This window comes from Monodelphis domestica, chromosome 6, assembly GCF_027887165.1.
Source record: "Monodelphis domestica isolate mMonDom1 chromosome 6, mMonDom1.pri, whole genome shotgun sequence".
Classification (NCBI taxonomy): Eukaryota; Metazoa; Chordata; class Mammalia; order Didelphimorphia; family Didelphidae; genus Monodelphis; species Monodelphis domestica.
In genome coordinates, this window is record NC_077232.1 from 32,517,280 (window position 1) to 32,538,371 (window position 21,092).

A 21,092-nucleotide genomic window follows, 5' to 3' on the forward strand; every position below is an offset into this window, starting at 1 on the left:
GTTTAGACTTAAGAATTTAAAGCCTTGTTTAAGAATTTCTGAATTGTATTGTTGCCTTTGTTCTCTTCTTTTTTTAATTTTTGGCATTTTCCTTGTTATACTGATGCTTTTGGCTACTTATCCTGTATTTTCTTGGTTTTTAGGGTGTCTGAACACACCTTCCTGGAGTGGCTATTCTCAGGGTCATGACCCTGCATTATATTTCTCAACAAATGTCTGTTAATTCATTGATTGGCGATATCTTCTATTTAAATGGTGATATCTTATATTTATACACGATCCTGTAGTTTGTAAATGTCTTTCACATACAATTTTATATTTGGTTCAATGATCTTACTTGATATGTCATTTCTACCCAGTCCTGGACCCTCATGACTATCCCTAACTTGTAGCCATTTTAACCGGAATCTGAATTGTAACCTGAACTATACTGTAACATGAATCTGATTATTTTTCTTTGGTTTTCTTCAATCATTATCTCCTTCCTTCTCTGATTATTCTTTGTGGCATTGAACAAACCCTGCTTTCTCAAAGTTTGCACCAGTCCTAATTAAATATTTAATTACAAGTCCTATTTTTTCTTACCAAGATCCTAATAAGACAAAATGACTTTGAGTAGAGGTCTAGTAATGAACTGTGTGCCCATCTTCTAGGTACTAGTCTTTGGAAAAATGCATTTATATATTGATTGTAGTATGAGAAATTTTTTGGCCATTGAAATTCTCAAAGATCATTCACCAAGTTATAGTGGGGTTGTGCTACATGTTGGAAGAGGGAATGTTCACAAAGATGGAACCACTGATCTTTGAAGTACCAAATTTTTCTATCGTTCTTAAGATGATAGAACTCAACTCTATGGACTGACCATGCCCTTAGAAACCATTTTGCCACAAGCACCCAAATGACAGCTTGATTAAAGACAGTGTTGACACATGGAGTGACCAATTCCACCCCCTTCTGTAGAAACCTATGAGGAAGTATTACATATATCTAGTTGAAGTTGCTCTAGACTCACACAAATGCTAGAGCTGGAAGAGACTTTATATATTATCTAGATGATGGTACAGGTGAGAAAACCTTAACCTCCAAAGAGTAAGAGATTTACTCAAATTCTTATTCCCAAGAACAAATGGTCAAAAAACTTATACCATAACTGGTTACTAAGCCTATATGATTTCTTTTCAGATTCTCTTTGAACTTTCAGGTTTTTTGGTGAGATGCCCAGTGACTTCCACTGTCTCTGTGTGGTAGGGCTTCCAATGTGAATGTTCTCAAGGACATTTTTAGATAGTCATGAGTAGGTAGAAAGTATAATCTGCTTTGGGTGGATTTTCCAGGATATCTGTCTTAGGACCATTTTCTTGGGCAGTGGATATCTCCTCTGAAAAGGAGGGCTATGATCAAGACTGGTAATAATAAGCTAACCTTTGCACGTAGAAAAATTACTACAGACCCACCAACTTTAGGGCATAGATGTTGGCTCATTTCACGAGTAGTGATGATGGCTGTATGATGAGTCATTCTGACTCTTTTGATCAGTCTCCTATGTGCCTAACTAACAGCTTATGTTCACAAGATGACCTTTGGAGGCAAGGAGTATGGTCTATGACCACAGAACAGAGACAACCAGTCTACTGAGGAACTAAACCAGCAATTTTCATTACATTTTTGCCTTTGTATCTGCTTAGGATAGTGTCTGGCAGTAGAAAATACTTAATAAAAGTTTATTGATTGATTAGAATTGGAATATGACCAATTGAGATAAATGACACTGGATCTTGCTCTGTCATCTTCTTTGTCACCTTGAAAGGGGCATTTTTTGGAGAGGGAGAGGGAGAGGGAGAGAGAGAGAGAGAGAGAGAGAGAGAGAGAGAGAGAGAGAGAGAGAGAGAGAGAGAGAGAGAGAGAGAGAGGGAGAGGGAGAGGGAGAGGGAGAGGGAGAGGGAGAGGGAGAGGGAGAGGGAGAGGGAGAGGGGGGGGCAGGCAGGAAATCAGAGAGATGGGAAGAAGACAAAAGAAATGAGAATACTGTCAAAGAGAAATGAATATTTTGATTCCATCTGCAAGAGGAAAGAGCTCTGGTGATTCACTAACTTTGAGAGAGGCAGTTTGAGTCAGGAACTTAGAAACTAAGATAAGCCACATGACTACTGAACAAATAGAACCTCTCCTCTCATTTCCAAGAGCCAGTATTGCCTTCATTGGTATCCCATTGTTTTTCACTTTCCACCAAACTTCTTTTGTTACTGAACCATTATAACTGGAAACTACACTCCTCTGATGATAGAGTCAGGTTCATGATAAGGGCAGAAGTTGACAGTGGATATGAGAATGATGGTGTCTTATATACTGTTGCTTTTAAGGTAGCAAGTCCCAAGAGAGGAAAAAAAAATACTTCTATGGATGCAGAAGTATAGGATTCTGTGACTTCCTACCTCTAAGACAGAAAGAATAAGAAACTCCTTTCTTCCACTAGCTGACCCTCTTTTCTTCTGTCTTTATAGGTGTTTCTTTTATGCTCAGAATCTCTCTCTTTGATAGCCTTGGGCTTCCATCTTCTAGTCTTTGTTCTGTCTAGAAAGGTGGAGTTGAATCTTTTTTGTTCAGACTTGTGGTTTCTTTAGAAGCAGCTAGGTGGTGCAATATATAAAGCACTGGGCCTGGAGTAATGAAAACCTGAGTTTAAATTTGACCTCAGATATTTGCTAGCTGTGTGACTCTATATAAGTCACTTAACTGCTATATGCTTCCGTTTCCTCAACTGTAAAATGGAGATAATAATAGCAGCACCCACCTCCCATTGTGGTTGTAAATGTCAAATGGGATGATATTTGTAAAATACCAGCATGGGATTAATTTTTGTGAATTCTATTTTACATGTTATTAAATTCTCTGCAATTTAGTATTGGAGACTCACCTGGTGTGCTAGACTTAAGTGAACTTCCTGCACAATTAGAATGTGTCAGAGGTAGGACTCAAATCTAAGTTTTCCCGATTCCAGGGTCAGCTTTATATCAATTGTACCATATTTTAAGATTTAATTTAATTGAGTTAAAATGTTAATTTAAAAAATTGAAAAAAATTTCTTGTTTTCCCAAATTGCATATTATTTTACTTAAACATTCATATTTAAACATTTTGATTTCTAAATTCTCTCCTTATTAATAAGACAAGCAAGTTAATATAGGTTATACATGTATAATTATACAAAACGTATTTCTATATTAAAATGTTGTGAAAGAAAATACAACACAAAATAAAACTAAGAAAAAATATACTTTAATCTTCATTCAGATTAAATAAATTCTTTCTCTGGAGGTAGATAGCATTTTTCATCATGAGTCCTTTGTAATTGTATTAGATTAATGTGCTTTTGAGAATAGCTAAGCCATTCTCAGTCAATTATTAAAAAATATTACTGTTACAGTGTAAACTGTTCTTTTAGTTCTGCTCACTTTACTTTGTATCAGTTCATATAAGTCTTTTCAGGTTTTTCTGAAAGCATCATTATCATTTCTTATAGCACAATAATATACCACAACTTGGTCAGCCATTTCCCATTGATGGGTATCCCTTTAATTTCCATTTTTTTACCATCACAAAGAGAGCAGCTCTGAATATTTTTGTATATAAAGGTTCCTTTCCTTGTTAAAAAAAATATCTTTGGGATACAGACTTGTAGTGCTTCCTGGATCAAAGGGTATGCATAGTTTTATAGTTTTTTTTTGTTTTTTTGGTAATAATTTCAAATTATTCACTGGAATGGACAAATCAGTTCACAACTCAAACACTAGTGCATTCGTTAGTTTCTCATTTCCCCCATAACTCCTCCAACATTTGTCATTTCCCTTTTCTGTTTTATTAATTAATGTGTGAGGTGGTACCTCAGAGTTGCTTTAATGTGCCTTTCTCTAATCAATAATGATTTAGAGCATTTTTTCATATGACTATAACTAGCTTTGATTTGTTCACTTGAAAACTACCTTTTTACCTTTGACCATTTATCAGTTGGAGAATGACTTGTATTCTTATAACTTTGAGTTAGTAAGCTCTTTGTTTTAAATGTCAATGCTTGTACTTAATGTCAAGAAATCAATTGCCCAGGTATAGATTAGTGGAAGCAATGATGACCAGTAGTTTGTATTGAAAAGACCAGAGGGGTTTAGAGGATTAGAAGCTCAATATAAGCCACCAGTGCAATATGGTAGCCAAAAAGGAGTATTGTGACTCATGGTTTTCTAGTCTAAAAGAGATGATAATCCTGCTGTGCTCTGACCAGATCAAACAACTACTGGGCACTTGATTTTAGAAAGGACAGTAATAAACTGGATCACATTCACATCATCAGGGTGTCTAGGATGGGAACATGTTCTCCAGGAGATTAGAGATCTTATTATATTTAGTATCTCAGGGTATTTACCCTCAGGATGAGTTGGCTTAAGGAAAGTGGTACTGGAAGTGGTGGTAGTGACATGAAAGCTAGCTTCAAGAATTTGAAGATTTTTCATGTGAAAGAGAAACCTGACTTACTCTACTTGTCCCTAAAGGGAACCAAGAGCAATGGAACAAAGCTGAAAGGGAGATCTAGGCTTGGCATAAGGGAATGTTTCCTATATATTTGAGAGTTGTCCAAAAGTGGGATGGGGTGGATACCATGCTTCCTCCTTTTTCTAAGCCTTTAAGTAAATAATAAATTTATTATGTCACACATGAACAAATCACTTAATCAACATTCTGTGATCATTCACTATATTACTTCCACAGAAAGGTTTGTGATGGAGATGAATGACATGGACAGGGTGATCTGGAGGTAAGTTCCCCCTGACCTGTGGGATGACCAGCTAGGAGAATCATTGTTGCTTTTCACAATCAATCACAATTACGTAGGAGATGGATAATGAAACATTTTGTAGGTAGGTATGGGGTTAGAGGGCAATTTAAGACAGACCAGAATCAGGAATTTCCTCAATTTCCAAGCTACATTTTTCTTGTTTCATTAGGGCAACTTGGTGATGTTGCCTGGTTATTGCAAACTTACTAAACCAGTGAAGTACAGTAACTCATGTTTCTAGAGGAGTGATTGATTGAGGCTTGTGTGTTTGGCTATAACAGTGGATGTGGGGCTAAGAGGGAAAATGAAGGAGGTAATGTTTGAGTTTTAATTCTGTGAATGTAATCTTTTTTTTTTTTTAGTGTAATAATCTGGGAGGGTTAAAGTGGGGATATGTGTGTTAACCCTGTAAGTATTTGCTCTTATGTTATTTCTCCTGTACTGAGAAGAGAACAATTCTATTAGTAAGGGAAGTTAGAGGGATAAGTCACACAGAGGGGGTTCAGTGGGTGCCTCATCTTTTCTGAAGGCTGCTCTGTAGCCTTCATCATCCTAGACTGTGACAATGTCAAACAGTGGGGGTATGATGGCTCTCCACATATCTGGAACTGTAATCAGTAAACTCTCCCACTGATCCTGGAAAAGGAATGATGTTAAGCCACTTTCTTATGGTTCCACTCATCATCCCTGTAATTTTTCAAACAAACTTCTTGAAGGTAGGGATTCACTTCTATATTTCTATTCCCAGAATTGATCACAGTATTTGACATTTAATAAATACATTTTTGTTTATTCTTTTATTCATTTATTCACTCACTCATTCATTCAATTCAGTTTACCTAAGCAGCCTCTCATAACATTGCCTATAGGTTCTGGAGCTATTTGTTTTCTAATGGAACAGAGGCAATTGAGCATAGTTTCTGTGCAGTCTGGTGCCTTTTAAAGAATGTGAAACTGAGGACTTATGCTGGCCTCCAATGGCCTTGTTTTAATTGCAATTTATAAGGCAGAAATGAATTGCTTTAACAAATGGCTTTTGGAAGCCCTGCTGCCGTCAAATCAAACTTCCTTTTCTTGTCGGGCTGCTGATGGAGATTTAAGTCAAGTGCAATTCACAGTTTCGTCCTTTTATACCAATTCCCAGAATGCACTGCTGGGCCTGTAGAGAATTCCCAGCAGTGGCTGGCATGCAAACCAAGGTGAGGAGAAATTAGTCTGGATATGAGAAAACCCCGCAGGGCAGCAACTTGAATCGGATCTTTCTTGGAGGCCAAATAAATGGATTCTACACTTCTGTGGGAAGTGTGGCTGAACTATGGGGAAAAGTCACTTTTCTTGGCTGAGGTACAGAGGTCAGACATGGTCAGATGCCTGTCTTCAGTAAGAGAAGTCTGATGAAAGAAGGTTAATTGCTTCCTTTTAGACATTAAAGATATCCCAGATAATAGCAGGAATTTGGCAGAAGGTAACTTGTCCAGTGTGTCTGCCTGTGCATATTTCCTGTTTGGAGGCTAGAGATACCATTGAGTCATACGGAGCAAAGCTAGATACTGATGTTTCATATTATATATCACTAATTTTGTAATCAAACAATCCTTTCTCTAGGTCTTACTGGTCAACCTGACCAACCCAGCTCTGTTAATAAACCTACCTTTCTTCCATTCAGCTGCTTCTCACTTAGGAATACCTGAGCTAAATCTGGTCAGAGACATTTATTACCTGTGTGGTCCTGAGCAAGTTGCTTAACCTCTGTTTGCCTCAGTTTTCTCATCTGCAAAATGGGAATGATAATAGTGCCTACCTTTCAGGATTGTTGTGAGGATCAAATGAGATGATATTTATAGATTGCTTTGCAAACCTTGAAGTACTAACAAATTCTTTTATTATTTTTTCAATGCAGGGCAGCCCAAGTTTAGATTAGACTTTGAAAAAACATGAAAGCTGTAAAATAATAAACTAAACTTTCAAAGGGAGCTATGGAGGCTCCCCTCGATTTAAAAAATATACTCCATCAATAAGGGCAAATTATTTTCACTTTCCAAACTATTATTTCCTCATCTGTAAAGCTGGGATAGTTACATATGCAGTACCTACCTTCTAAGGCAGTTAGGTGGTACTATAATGCATAGAGAACTGTGTGACCCTGGACAAGAAGCTTAACCTTGTTTGCCTGATTTCCTCATCTGTGAAATGAACTGGAGAAGGAAATGGCAAAAAACAAAACAAAACAAACAAACAAAAAACAAAACAAAACCCACTTCATTATCTTTGCCAGTAAAACCCCAAATGTGGGTACAAAGGGTTGGACATGACTGAAATGACTGAACCTTACCTCATAGAGTTGTTGAGAGGCTCCATTAAGAATGGAGGGCTTGTTGGGAGTAAAGGGAAAAATTGCCATTCAAGAATTAGACCTAGATCCAATTGTTATGTGACAGGGCAAATTTCTCTTCCTTCCTTCCTTCCTTCCTTCCTTCCTTCCTTCCTTCCTTCCTTCCTTCCTTCCTTCCTTCCTTCCTTCCTTCCTTCCTTCCTTCCTTCCTTCCTTCCTTCCTTCCTTCCTTCCTTCCTTCCTTCCTTCCTTCCTTCCTTCCTTCCTTCCTTCCTTCCTTCCTTCTTTCCTTCCTTCCCTCCCTCCTTCCCTTCCTCCCTCCCTCCCTCCCTCCCTTCCTTCCTTCCTTCCTTCCTTCCTTCCTTCCTTCCTTCCTTCCTTCCTTCCTTCCTTCCTTCCTTCCTTCCTTCCTTCCTTCCTTCCTTCCTTCCTTCCTTCCTTCCTTCCTTCCTTCCTTCCTTCCTTCTTCCTTCCTTCCTTCCTCTCTCTCCATGTGTGTGTATGTATGTATGTATGGTGATTTTGGGGTCATGAAATTCCTCACTTTGCGGCCTATCCATTTAAGTATCATTTAAAAACCTTTGCCTTCCATCTTACAATTGATTCTGAGGGAGAAGAGTGGTAAGGGTTAGCCAGTGAGGATGAAGTGGCTTGCCCAGGGCTACATAACTGAAGCATCTGAGGCCAAATTAGAACCCAGGACCTCCTGCCTCTAGACCTGGTGCTCTATCCACTGAACCACTTAACTGTCCCTATTAGGGCAAGTTTCTTAACTATTCTGTGCCATATCTAGCTTAGTGGAAAAACATAGATCCCAACACGTACAATGGAATGGAGGAGAAAGACTTTGGTTTAAAGGTGGCATCATACAAACGTTAAAAGGACACAAAAAGAAATGCTCAGTTGCTAAGTGGTGGAGGGTCTGACAGAACCAGAATTGGGTCTTGGTGGCCTTGCTAGTCCCAAATGGCAAATCTGTCTGGCCAGATGCCACCTTCCCTTCACTTGGGCCTTGTTATTTTTGGATTGAAATCACCAACATGCATCACAGCTGCCTCTGTAAATCAGGCTGACAGTCCATTAGGAGACAGATGATGTGCTCAAAGCAGACCTGGTGCAGACTGGCCAGGGCCTTTAACATGCTTCTGCTACTGGAAAGCCCATAGCTTGAAGGGCATCTGGCTCCCCTCAGCTCCCTAGAAGCCCAGGTCTGGCTGCCCCAAGGTCCTGTGACTCCATGGAATCTCACTGGAACCTCCAAGGGAAGGAGGATGTACCTTGAGAGTAAATAGCTGATAATCACCAAGATTCAGTCAGTCAACAAATATTTACTAAATGCCTACTATGTGCTAGGTACTATATTAAGCACTGGGAATACAAAGAAAGGTAAAACCATGGATTTATATAGCATTTAAGGCTTACAAAGTACTGTATGCATCAGATTTTTAGATGCAATAACTCTGTAAGGTAGGTAGTAAAAGTCTAATCAGTCAGTTAGTCAATTTGACAAATATTTATTAAGTCCTTTGGTCATTTAGGTGGTGAAGTGGATAGAGTGCCAGCCCTGGATTCAGGAAGACCTGAGTTCAAATCCAGCTTCAGATTCTTACTGGTTGTGTCACAAGCCTCTTAACCCTATTTTCTTTATCAAATGAGTTTGAGAAGGAAATGAAAACTATTTCATTATTCAAGCCATTCCAATATTAATGCCAAGAAAACCCCAAATGGGGTCATAAAGAGTCAGACATGACTGAACACCACCACCAAAAAGCATGTGCTGTCCTTTGCCCTAGGTACTACAAAGACAAAAAAAGAAACAATTTCTGACATCAAGAAGACTCTATTAAAGGGGAAGCAACAGATTAAAATATAAATAAATATAAAACAATTTTTTTGCCGGGCAAGGTGGTCTTAACAACCAGAGATATAAAGAATAAGTTCTAGGAAGTGATCCTTGGGCTGAACTTTGAAGGATTTATAGACAGAAGTGAGGAGAAAGTACATTCCAGACATGGGAAATACCCAGGGCAAAGAGGCATGGACATGGGAGATGGAGTGTTATATATGGGGAAGAGGAAAAGGAGGTAAGCCACTTTAGCTGAAATTGTAGTGTGTGTATGAAAGCAAGTAATGCATAATAAGCATGAAAAAGTGGACTCTAGTCTGACTGGGAAGAGCTATAAAGGTCCCATGGAAAAATATTATTTTCTTTTTATAGATGAAGAAACAGAGGTTTAGAAAGGCTAAGAACTGACTAGCCCCTAGGGAATAGAGCTGGTAAGTGATAGGCTGTTGTATGGGTCTTCTGGCAAATTAAATATTACTTAGGTCATTCTTTCAATGAAAGTCTCAGCTTTTTGCAAATGGTATCTGAGTTCTGATGACTAGCTTTCTAGATGCCTTCCTGCAGAAAAAGGAGTCAAGAAAATGTCTTAAGCATACTTGACTGAACTTGGAAAAAATCAGCAAGTATCTGACATTTTTTCCCATTATCCATCCCTCTTGCTTAGCAGCCAATGGGAGTGCACAGGGGGTGAGGTGGGCAGCTCATAGATGGCAGAGTTGGGGGGGAGTGGTGCACTTGGGCCACTCCCCTACCTCTCTTGTACTCACTGAGGGAGGACATTCCTCATATCCCCTTCCACTCTACTCAGCAGCCCAATGGGAGTGCTTTCTCCTACCTCTGTTTGGAGTGAGGGGAGGCAGGGCACTCCTGGCACTTGGTGGGAGGCAGGCATGGCGTTTGGTCTGGGGGGGCATTCCATCTCTAAAATTTTCGCCATTACTGTCTTAGCATGTACCACAGTATCTGGCATACTGAGGAGATAATAAATATTTGATAACTGTTAGACATATTCCAGTGCTAAATCTATGATTACAGGAGAGTCTATGATAGCTCTTTTCTTTTTTTTAAACCTTACCCTCTATGAGAATTTTTTAAAAAAGAAAAAAGAAAAGGACATATATGTGCAAAAATATTTATAGCAGTTCCTTTTGTAGAGGCAAAGAATTAGAAACTGAGGGGATGCCCATCAACTGGGGAATGACCAAACTAGTTGTGGCATACAGTTGTAATGGAATACTTTTGTTTCATAAAAAACGATAAACAGAATGAGTTCAGAAAAACCTGGAAAGACTTATCTGATCTGATACAAAATGAAGTGACTAGAACCAGAACACTGTATACAGCAATAGAAATATTATATGATGATAAATTGTGAAGGACTAAACTATTAGCAACAAGATTCTAGGATTATCCCCAAGGACTCATGCATGATGTTTTTATCCAGTCATAGAAGGAACTGTCAGAATCTAAGTGCAGATCAAAACATACCACTTTCCACCTTATTTCCTTCAAGAGTTTTCTCTCATTTGTGTGATGTGTCTTCTTTCACAGCATGAGGAATTGGGAAATATGTACTGCATGGTAGCATTGGTATAACATCTCAGACTGTTTATCATTTCTGGGAGGGGGGAAAGAATCTGGATCACAAAATGTCAGATAGCAATTATTAAATTTTATTTCTACATGAAATAGAATTATTTTATGAAAATAGAAAGAAAACGAATGGCTGTGACTGAAAAATTCACCTCTCTGAAGGGTGCCTAGTGATGAGACTCTTCATGTATTCAGAGTGATCTTCAGATGAATTACAGTCCATCCTTGAGTCCATACTCCGAACCCTTTTAGTAAATAGAGTCTCCATGAACTTGTTCTTTCTCCTTGCACAGTCTTTAAGAACTCACAATCATCTCTCTGCACTGATGAGGCATCAGAGAATGGAGGACAACTGAGTGGTTATTTCCTTAGTCATTCCTGATTTGTCAGATTCCCCCCAGAATGTCTCTATCCTGACTCTCTCCAGCTGCATTTTGTCCTCCCCCCCTCCCAGTCAAATTCATTATTATTCAACTTACTGAATACATATTTCGATTCAGGGTGATTATCATTCTGAGTATTTATTTGTATTGCTCAACTCAATCTATCCTTAATATACATGAACAGAATGGGTCTGCTATTAGCCAAGTGCATTATGCAAGCAGTCTTATTGAGACAGAAGTCTCCTGGTGATATAAAATAGAACCAGAAGGCCCTGCATTGCCTTCTGAATTGATGACAATATGTGATTAATGCTTTTTAAAAAGATGTCAAATGAACCTGTGAAATCACTGCTACTAATAAATATTAGAAATGAATTACTCTGGGAACTCTGATGGCAGTGGTACTAAGTCATTTGCATGCTGATTTACATATTAGAGAGACTGGAAGCTCTCTTGAAATTATTTTGTATATCCTTCATGTGTACTTCAGCCTTCTATTTCTGTATTCTTTTATGTTGTATCCACTGAGTAGACTGTGTGCTCCTGGAGGACAGGGGCTTGTACAATGTAATTGCTTAATAAATGTTGGTTAAATTGAATTGAACCGAGTGCTCCTTATTTGTAAATCCCCTATTCTAGATTCAAGATCCAGGAGATCTTGTCTGATCATCTCAGAGCTTCCATTCAACTCAACAAAAATGAATTAAGGATCTACTATGGCCAAGACATCATGCTAAGCCCTGGGATACAAAACCTTTGCATTAAAAGAACTTCTTTCTATGGGAAGGAGGTAACATATAAATAAGTTAAACCAATGTATGGATGAAATAATTTCAAGAAGAGGAGAGAATGAATAGCCAGGGCATCATAGAGGAGATAAGCACCTAGAATGTTTCGTGAAACACATTAGAGAATCCAAGAGGCAGAGGTCAGCAGGGTATGCATTCCAGAGATGGGGGACCACCTGTGCAAAGACATGGAAGTGGGAGATGGAATATCAGGAATGAGAACAGCTAGTAGATTTGACTGTCTAGAACAGAGAATACATGAAAAGGATTAAAATAAAATAAGGATAGATTTCCAAGATTCCTGGAGGGTTTAACAGTCTATGAAGCTCCACATCAATCACAGCAGTTGGGGAAATCTGAGCCCCACAGATTACTTTTAGAAGACTGAAAAATAACTTCTTTAAATGCCACTAATTCATTTCCTGGCACCTGTTCGAAAGTGTTTCTTAATCTTTACCAATTGAATACTGAATGCCAACTGAAAAAGGCTTCTGGCAAACTTGAACCAGAAAGATATCTGGCTCTTAGAGAAAGGTATTCAAAGAAGTTGAAGTCAAGGATTAGGAGTAGTTGCTTAGAATGGAAAGGAATTCCCCGCTGTAAACAGGTGCAATTCAGCAGACCCTTGATGCTAGTTCAAGGATGACCCTTAAGCTTATTGGTGCATTCTTGGGCATGTTGGATGAGTGTTCCTGTAACTACAAGTGATCAGTGACTAAATAGTGGCTCTGTTAATAGGAATGGGATTTATTTAATCTCAATACAATGTTAACCTCTTTGAATAGAATAAAATAAAATGTTCTTCCTTCTAACTTTTTCTGGCTAACTTTACAAGTAGTCTTCTTTGATAGTAGTTTGCTGGATCCATGAGTTCATCAATGTATTTTATTGAATCTTTTTGTTTTAAATTTAAATCACAGTAATTCCCTGGTATACATTGCTCCATTGAACTTTTTCTTTTGGTGATGAGAAATGGTGAAACAAAACCAATCAATGTAGCAACTCTAAATGAAAGAATATGATATATTCTGTTCCCAGAGTCCCCTATTTCTCTAGTGAGAGAAAAGAATTGTGTTTCATTGTTTGTTCTTCTGGATAAGAATTGCCAATTAAAATTAATCAGAATTTTTTACTGATGTTTTTGTCTATATTATTGTAATAATGATGCATATTTTCAACTGCTTCTATCTTCTTCCCTCTTTTTCAGTTAATATCTCTTCCCTTGCTTCTCTGAATTTCTGATTTTCATAATTGTCTTATGATAAAATAAAACTTTGTTTCTTTCATATATTCTTCAAAATTGTCTTGTGTGTGTTTTGTATATATGTTTGTAATAATAGCCAGCATTTATATAGTATGTGCCAGACACTGCACTAAACACTTTATAATTATTATCTCATTTGATCTTCTAACATCCCTGAGAGATTAGTGCCATTATTATCCCTATTTAACAGATGATAAAACTGAGACTGAGGTTAATTGTGTTGTACAAGGTCACAAAGCCAGGAAGTGTTTGAGGCTGGATTTGAACTCAGGTCTTCCTGATTCCAGGTCTGGTGTTAAATCCATTGCACTACTATAATCAATAAAACCAATCAGTGTTTATTAAATAAGCACAATAGGACAAGTACTGTGCTAAGTGCTAGGAAATACAAAATGGGATGATAGTCCCTGCCCTCAATGAGTGTATAATGTAATGATGGAAACATTATGCAAACAAATATACACAATGCAAGCTATATATAGGATATGTTATTCATCCTTAATTTTCAAAGAGGACCAATGACCTCATGGTGTGATGTCTTGACTTACACATAAATTGGATTTAAGTGAGGCAGAATTGCCCAAAGTCATCAACTTCATTTTCTCTTCCAGAAGCATCAAAGTCCAGTGGCAAGACAAAAGTCAAGAATAACTGGCAATGGTCTAGGATGGCAGTGGATGACCTTGGCATTTTCTGTGTTTGATCAAACTCTAAGTACTCCAGAATGCCTGCTTCAACTGCCTTCATGGCAAAACGTTCTTATCCACCTATTCTTCTGGGGGATGTCTTCACATGCTTGGGGTAGACACACCCCTGGCTTACCAACAGGTTTGAAGTACATCAATTATCCTCAATCTGGTTTAGCCTGTCAGCCAAGATAGTAGCTGCTGTAGTACATGCTATAACTTTTGGAGCTATAGGTGGGAGTATGGTGAATGGGGTACACCAAATTGAGCAACAAAAAACAAAGTGAGCAACACTGAAAAGTGCTCTACAATCCCTCTCACCAGAAGAGCTAGTCCTCCTGGAATATCTCATAGATGCCTATAGGCTAAATAATAAGTAATTAATAAAAACAAGGGACTAGGATTCAGAGGAGATGGGATTTTATATAGGGCTCAAATGAAGCCAAGAAGTCAGTTTTTGAATAGAGGAGGAAGAGCATCTCAAGCATGGGGAATAGTTAGAGAAAATTCCCTGAGCGAAGAGATGGTCTATTTTCTTTGTGGCATAGCCACAAAGTCAGTGTCTCTGGATTGAAGAGTATGATTGGGGATTAAGTTGTAAGAAGCCTGGAGAGGTGTGTGGAATGGCTAGTTTATGAAGTGTCCTTCATTTGAATGAAAACTCCTTGAGGGCTGAGATTTTTTTTTTGGTACCTTTAGTACAGAAGCCTGTCTTTGACCTCATTGGGGGACCTGCCTATTGGTGGAAACACCGGGTCAAAGGGTATGAACAGTTTAATGACTTCTCTCTTAATTATAAATTGTTTCTTGAAATCCATAGCTATACTAACAATACATTAATGATCTAGTCTCCCATAGCCACTCTGATCCTGAGTACTGTTTCCATCTTTTACCATCTTGGCCAATTTTATGGATCTGAAGTAAAATCTAAGAGTTAAAAAGCATAACTTTCTTGTTATTAATGCTTTGAAGCATTTTTCCATATCCTACAAATCTTTCACAAATGATCTCAGCCAAAAGAGCTGGAGGCCTTCTTCTAGGCCAGGAGTATGTATTTCCTTATGCATTTTATTTAATGAATTTAAAAACATGATTCTGAGAAAAGGTCCACAGATTTTACCAGATTGTCAAAGGAGTCTTTGACATTAAAAGTCTAAGAACTTCCAATCTAGGTCTTTTAGCATTTCTTGAGTTGGGCTATTCTGTTGTTCCTAATATTCACCTTGAATTGACTCATCTAATGATAAATTTCCTGGTTATGTTTTTAAGGTCATTTCTTATATATGGACTATCAATAATGATATACATATTATTACCACAAATTACAATTTTGGTAAAATGATCATTGACATTCCTTCTCTCCATTTTTATGTTCGATGGTTATAGAATTCTATCATTGGACCTTTGCTGAAATTTAGACTTGAAAATGCTTTGAGACAGAGGACCTAGTAATTTAGGATTGGGTGAAAATATTTCAAAGTCTATGTACCTGAAGTAGTTCAAGTCTACAAAAAAATGTACTCTGTGTATATCCATTCTCCTCCACCTGAAATGCCTAGTACATTGTTCTTTAATAATTGAAGCATTTTTTGGTTTGAGTCCTCCCTCCACTGGTGCAGTTTTCAATTTCTTATTATGTGATGGTCCATGACAGTTCAGTGTGGACAAGATCTTCACATAATCCAGTGGTCAACTGTGGTGATGATGACTTTATCAGAACTTACTGAAACTCCTTTTCAGACAACAGATTGTCTCTTGCCCTGATTGTGAAGACTTTCCATATCCTTTGGACTTGACATAATATGTATTCCTTCAGTAGAATCTTTAAGAGTTGAATTTCCACACCACAAGGAGGCATGAGACTAAGATTTTAGTGGATGTGGATATAGGAATCTACAAATGCTTGTTGAATCTAATTGAAAACTCAAGTTACTTTTTTTGCTCCCTTGTACCAGCTCCTTTTTCTTTTGTGTTTAAAGGGGTTGGATGACAGGAATAAAGCTCAGTATGTGTCCAACTTCTTTGAAGAGACTCAGGCTCATGCTGTGGATTATAACAACAGATCTTGTACAAAGTACTATAATCACAAGGTGTCATGGAAATTGTTACTAACCTAGCATAAAACTCTCAGAAAATGTTTGCTGAATGAAGGAGTGAATAGCCTATGTGCTCCTCAGGGAACATAATGATAAGAAACATGCATGGTTTCATTTGGGGGACATGCATTTGAAAAAAGTGTATTCATATGCTATTGGATCTGAAGGACAAAGACAGCAGTAGATCAAACATTCTTCTTTCTTTGAATCTTAAATATTTAAAATCTTGAATACTTCAGGAGCTTGGTTAATGGAAATTTGAACAAATGATCCATACCATTGGTATTAACAATGAGAGGAAATAACTTTGTTCTGGTAAGAGAGAATATCTACTTCAATGCGCATCTTTCAGTTGGGCAGCTTTTCAAGAGAGGCTAAATTTCCAGGACTTTAGTATATGATGTTCAAGCCATGGCCTTTTTCTTTAAATAACCCTTGCTCAGCTGTCTAATTATTCTTTTCCTTATAGGATATCCAACAAAGCAGACATTGTTACCTTTGTCATGATTAGGGAGTTTGTGGTGTCTGCTAAGAATTATGTAGTACAAGGAAAATATCCAAGCAAAGAGAAGAAACTGTCCACGGTGCTGAAGCATGAAGGATTATAGGATCAGAGATTTAACACTAGAAGAGACCTCAGAAGTCAAGTCCAACACTTCTCACAAGGTCATACTAATCATCAGTGGCAGAGCCAAGATTCAAGTCCAGGTCCTCTGTATCCAAATGTATTTTACTTTCTACTGTGTCTTAGTGTTTTCTCCAACTTTCTGTCTGCACATTCTCTGTATGCAGGAGTAGACTATACATAATAGTAAAATGGAATGATAATTATTAATGATATAATTAAACTAAACATTCAAAGTCTGAAGATAATGGCAATGAAATAATTTTCCAGTTGTTAAAAGCAAACACCTGTCAAGTCATTTCCAAAAAGTACTAGGATTCACAGAATTATATTTTGTCTTATATCCCAAGTGTCTCTCACAGTGATTGGAATGTAGACTTAGTAAATTCTTGTTTAATTAATAAGTTGATTATGGAATGATAATTTGAGGGCATCAGAGATAATGGAGATCAAACATCTCTTTATACAGATGAGAAAACTGAAGTTCAAAGGAATGAAGTGACTCATTCCAGGTTATACAGCTAGCAAATTTCGGAATCATGATTCCAACTCCAGTTCTTATTCAACTACATTGATATTTCATTGGATCTGTAATTGATGTAGGTGTTTCTTCCAATGGTGCAGACTCTATTCCTTTTCTTCCAATGGCGCCCATCTATTCCTTTTTGTCCTATGTGATTCTTTTCTGGGTTCTGTAAATTGTCCACTGGGGCTCCATTCAACATGCTTGAGGCCTTTCTGTAGATATATGAAGTACATGGGCTGTCCCTCAGCTATTTATTTCCCTAAAAATGACTGGCTGCCCAATTTGGCCTTACAGTTTGTATTAAAGCAGAAAGTTGGTACTTGTGATGTTAGTAGAAGCATGAGGGTTTATAACTATGCAAGCATAGTTAAAAATGAAAACAACATATATGCTCACTATAGGATCAGGTCCACTTATGTGAAGGAGATGTGTAAATTAGCAAAGTCTCAGTGAAGAGACCCTCAGGGGAGTCTGAATGGAGAAGTCTTACACCTTAAAGGTGGACTTGATAGGAATAGGATATGGGTATCAAATGTGGGAGGAGCATTCTTAATCAGATACAGACATGGTGGAAAAATTCCCTAGGGTTGCTTATAAATCCTAGTCTTTGATGGAAGTTTTATAACTGGGACTACATATTGGGTGAATGTTTGAAGTGATAATTATGGATTCCAGGAGTTGGTTATTGGCATGGCTGCTCCAGACAGTGGAGATCCTCTTCTAATCAAGAAATAAGATTGTTTACATGTTTGACATAGGATCAGAGTAAGTCAGGGCAGTGAAAAAATATAGACTGTGGTGTTGCTTACATCTTTATGATTACTGGGCCCACTTAGCCTAAGTACTTCCATGTTGTAAATATGTTTGTTGGAACTATGACATACCTATGATACATTTTTAACAAATCACAATGACCACACAGGCTAATCTCTTTTTCCAGGTCATACTACTTTTTGATAATATCCTCTATATTGTTTATTTTTAAAACTTCCTTACTGGAGGCTTCCTGAAATCTATTCTCACTGACCATGTATTGCCCTTTAGGTGAGTGACAACTTTAATTCTTTATAGGCTATCATATTCACTACTTTGCATGTAAATAGCTTTGCCAAAAGAATATTGGTATATAAATACATTTCTTTGTTCCAGGTATGTTAGAGTTATAATGCACATTTTATTTCATATCTTTAAGATTGACCAAGAAGACAAAAATGGAAAATGACAATTGCTGAAGAAACTGCAAGAAGGCAGCTTTCCTGGTGCCCTCTTGGTGGAACTTTTAGTTGGTCTATTCCATTCTGGAAAGCAATTGAAACTATACTGAAAAATCACTGAACTTAGCAAAGGATTGGTAATTTCAGCAGTCTCTTATTCATTCAATCAATTGAGCAATCAGCAAACTAAATGTCTTCTACATGTGAGGCACTGGAGCACTGTGCCATGCAAATACAAAGACAAAAATGAAATGGAGCATGCCCTAAGGGGACTTGTATTCTTTTGGAGGGCATAAGATATACATGTAAGTATTTATAAAATAGATATATAATAAATACAGAGTATTTTTTTGGGGGGAAGGCATTAACATCATGTAAGAGGCAAGTATCTGACTCAGTGGAAAGAGTGTCAGGCCTAGAGTCAGGAAGATTTATCTTTGTGAATTCAAATCTGGGCTCAGACACTTACTGGCTGTATAATCCTGGACAAGTCACTTAACCTTATTTTCTTCAGTTTCCTCATCTCTTAAATGAACTAGAGAAGGAAATGGCAAACCACTCTAGTATCTTTGCCAAGAAAACCTCAAATGTGGTCACCAAAAGTTGGGCATGACTGAAAGGAGTGAACAATAAAAAGTGATATTTGAGATGAGTTTGGGAGGAAACTAGTGATTCTAAGAGTCAGAAGTGAGGAAGAAGGGCAGCCTAGGAACTAGGTGTGGGAAACCCTTTTATCAACAGAGAAATGACTCATCTGTGCCTTAGTAGATTTGTCCTAGAGAATTGCCTGAAACAGAAATGCTAGCTGACTTCCTTAGAGTCACATAGTAAGTGCCAAAGGCAGGATTTGAATAGGTTTTCTTGACATGAAGTCAAATGCTCTAGGGTTTTCCATGTTCCCTCCACCAGATAAAAAGAGGTGAATGATTAGTGGGTACCAAGGTATGAATGTTTAGAATTCTTTTTCTAAAACTGATTTTGGTGAGTTCAGTCAATATAAAGAGGGTAGACCTATAGGGCAGATAAGGAGTAGGTTATTAGGTGTGATTTTTAAATCTCCATCTTGCTTGGTCTAGCACCCAAAATTGTGCACACCCACACTATATGGGCATGTGTTAGTCAATGGCAAATCAGAAATAACTAACTGCCCACCTGGGCTGTCCCAAGCCAAGCTTGAGCCACCATTGGCACGTGTGAGGTGCAGGAAGTGAGGTAGAGAACAGCCTCTGGAGTTTGCTGACTTCTTAGGGACAGGGCTAGGCACCAGTTTGTTCTAGGAGCTCGAACAGGGAGGAGGCCCGCAGGCAGCTTTCCTTCAGATTGGTCACATGAGTCAAAGGACTGATTCTCTTCTTTACCTTGGCCTTCCAAGGCCTAGACTCCCTCTGGCTCTGCCAGAAGGTTGAGTTAACCTCTTTCCTTGTCCCCTTCTTTCCTTCTCTCTCTTCTTCTTTTTACTCCCATTGTAATTAAACTGCCATAAAACTCCATACTGATTTGAGTGTTTCATTTAGGAATTTCATAAGTGAATTCCTTGGCGACCTTAAATTAATATATATCAGTCTTTAAAAGTGATTTCACTATCACATAGGGAAAGTTGGAGATAGGAATTTGAAATCTCATTGTCTAAATAATGTATTTTTCATTGATTGATTAATTGTTTGATCAATATATTTCCTGAGAGAAGACAGAGATCTCAGACCTCAGAGGAGTATCAGTGCTTTAAGATCAGAATGGAGGATATTTCTTTCCTCCACAAAGTAGAAATCTATAGGTACAACCTCTAATTATGTTCCTGGGACCAAAATGTGGGGATCTATGTGTGCATTTTGTGAATTTTAGTTTTATTCCACCATGCTTAGTCTTTAGAATTCTAGCAACCAGGAATGTATACACCCCCACTTAAGGATTGGGTGTGGGGAAGAAAGGCCTATGACCGACATGTGCTAGCAAGTGACAAATCAGAAACAACTGATTGATCCCCTGGGCTGTCCTAATCCAAGCTTAAGCCACCATTGGTACATGTGAGACACAGGAAGTGATGTAAAGAACTGTCTTTATATTTCGTGTCACTTCCTGTGAGAGGGATGCTTGATGGACTTGGCCCTGGAACTTGACCCTGGAGGAGCTCAGCGTGATATCTCAGACTGCTTTCCTTGAGACGGTCACATGGTGAGTTATAAGGCTAACTCCCTTTTCCCCTGGCTTCTGGAGGGACCCCTTGGCTGAGGCCTCTGAACTCCTGCCTGGCTTAACCCAGGCTGGAGCAATTCAATTCTCTTTTCCCTTTCTCTCTCATTCTTAATTTATTCCTTCTATTGTAAATAAACTGTCTGCATAAATTCCATTCTGACTTGAATATTTCATTGGGATTTAGAATTTAAATCCCTGGTGACCAACTAAATTTATATTCAGTCTCAACCCCTAAATTTACCCTTAACAATTTCATTAGGTCAGGGACCTGAGTCTCTCTCTGTTCATTTTCTGTCCTTTAATGACCTCAGCTAGTATACAGCTGGGAAGAGATCATGGGGCTGTTCTCCAAGCTTCCTCTAGTTCTTGTCTCACTCAGGGACTTAATGTGCCGTTTCATCAACACATTGCTCAAATGTTCAAAACTTATTTTGCAAATGGTGGTATAATGAATATCCCTCAACTGGAGCAGGGAGATATAGGGGTGGGAGGGGAAAGTAGTGAGCATAATGAGAATAAACTCTTTCTTCAGGAAAAATGTTATCATCAAAGAGCAAGTTAATATTTCTTTTGGATTAGTAGGAGATTAATATCTGATGTTTGACTTGATCCAAAGCAGCTTTTGGATCATGTTTTAATTCCCTCCATCAGTGTTAATAGTTTGTACGCATCAACAAATATTTGCAGAAGAGTGGAATGCATACATATAGTGTTT

General features: G+C 38.0%; 1 long non-coding RNA gene across 1 annotated transcript in view; it reads left to right on the forward strand.

The window, feature by feature from the left end:
• The window catches only part of LOC103097846 (uncharacterized), a 54,631-nt gene extending 33,798 nt beyond the window's left edge, over positions 1-20,833 (forward strand). The window contains exons 4-5 of the long non-coding RNA XR_001623137.2: positions 11,625-13,865; positions 16,289-20,833. This is a non-coding gene — a long non-coding RNA (uncharacterized LOC103097846). The remainder of the gene's footprint in view (positions 1-11,624; positions 13,866-16,288) is intronic.
• Positions 20,834-21,092: the final 259 nt, after the last annotated feature.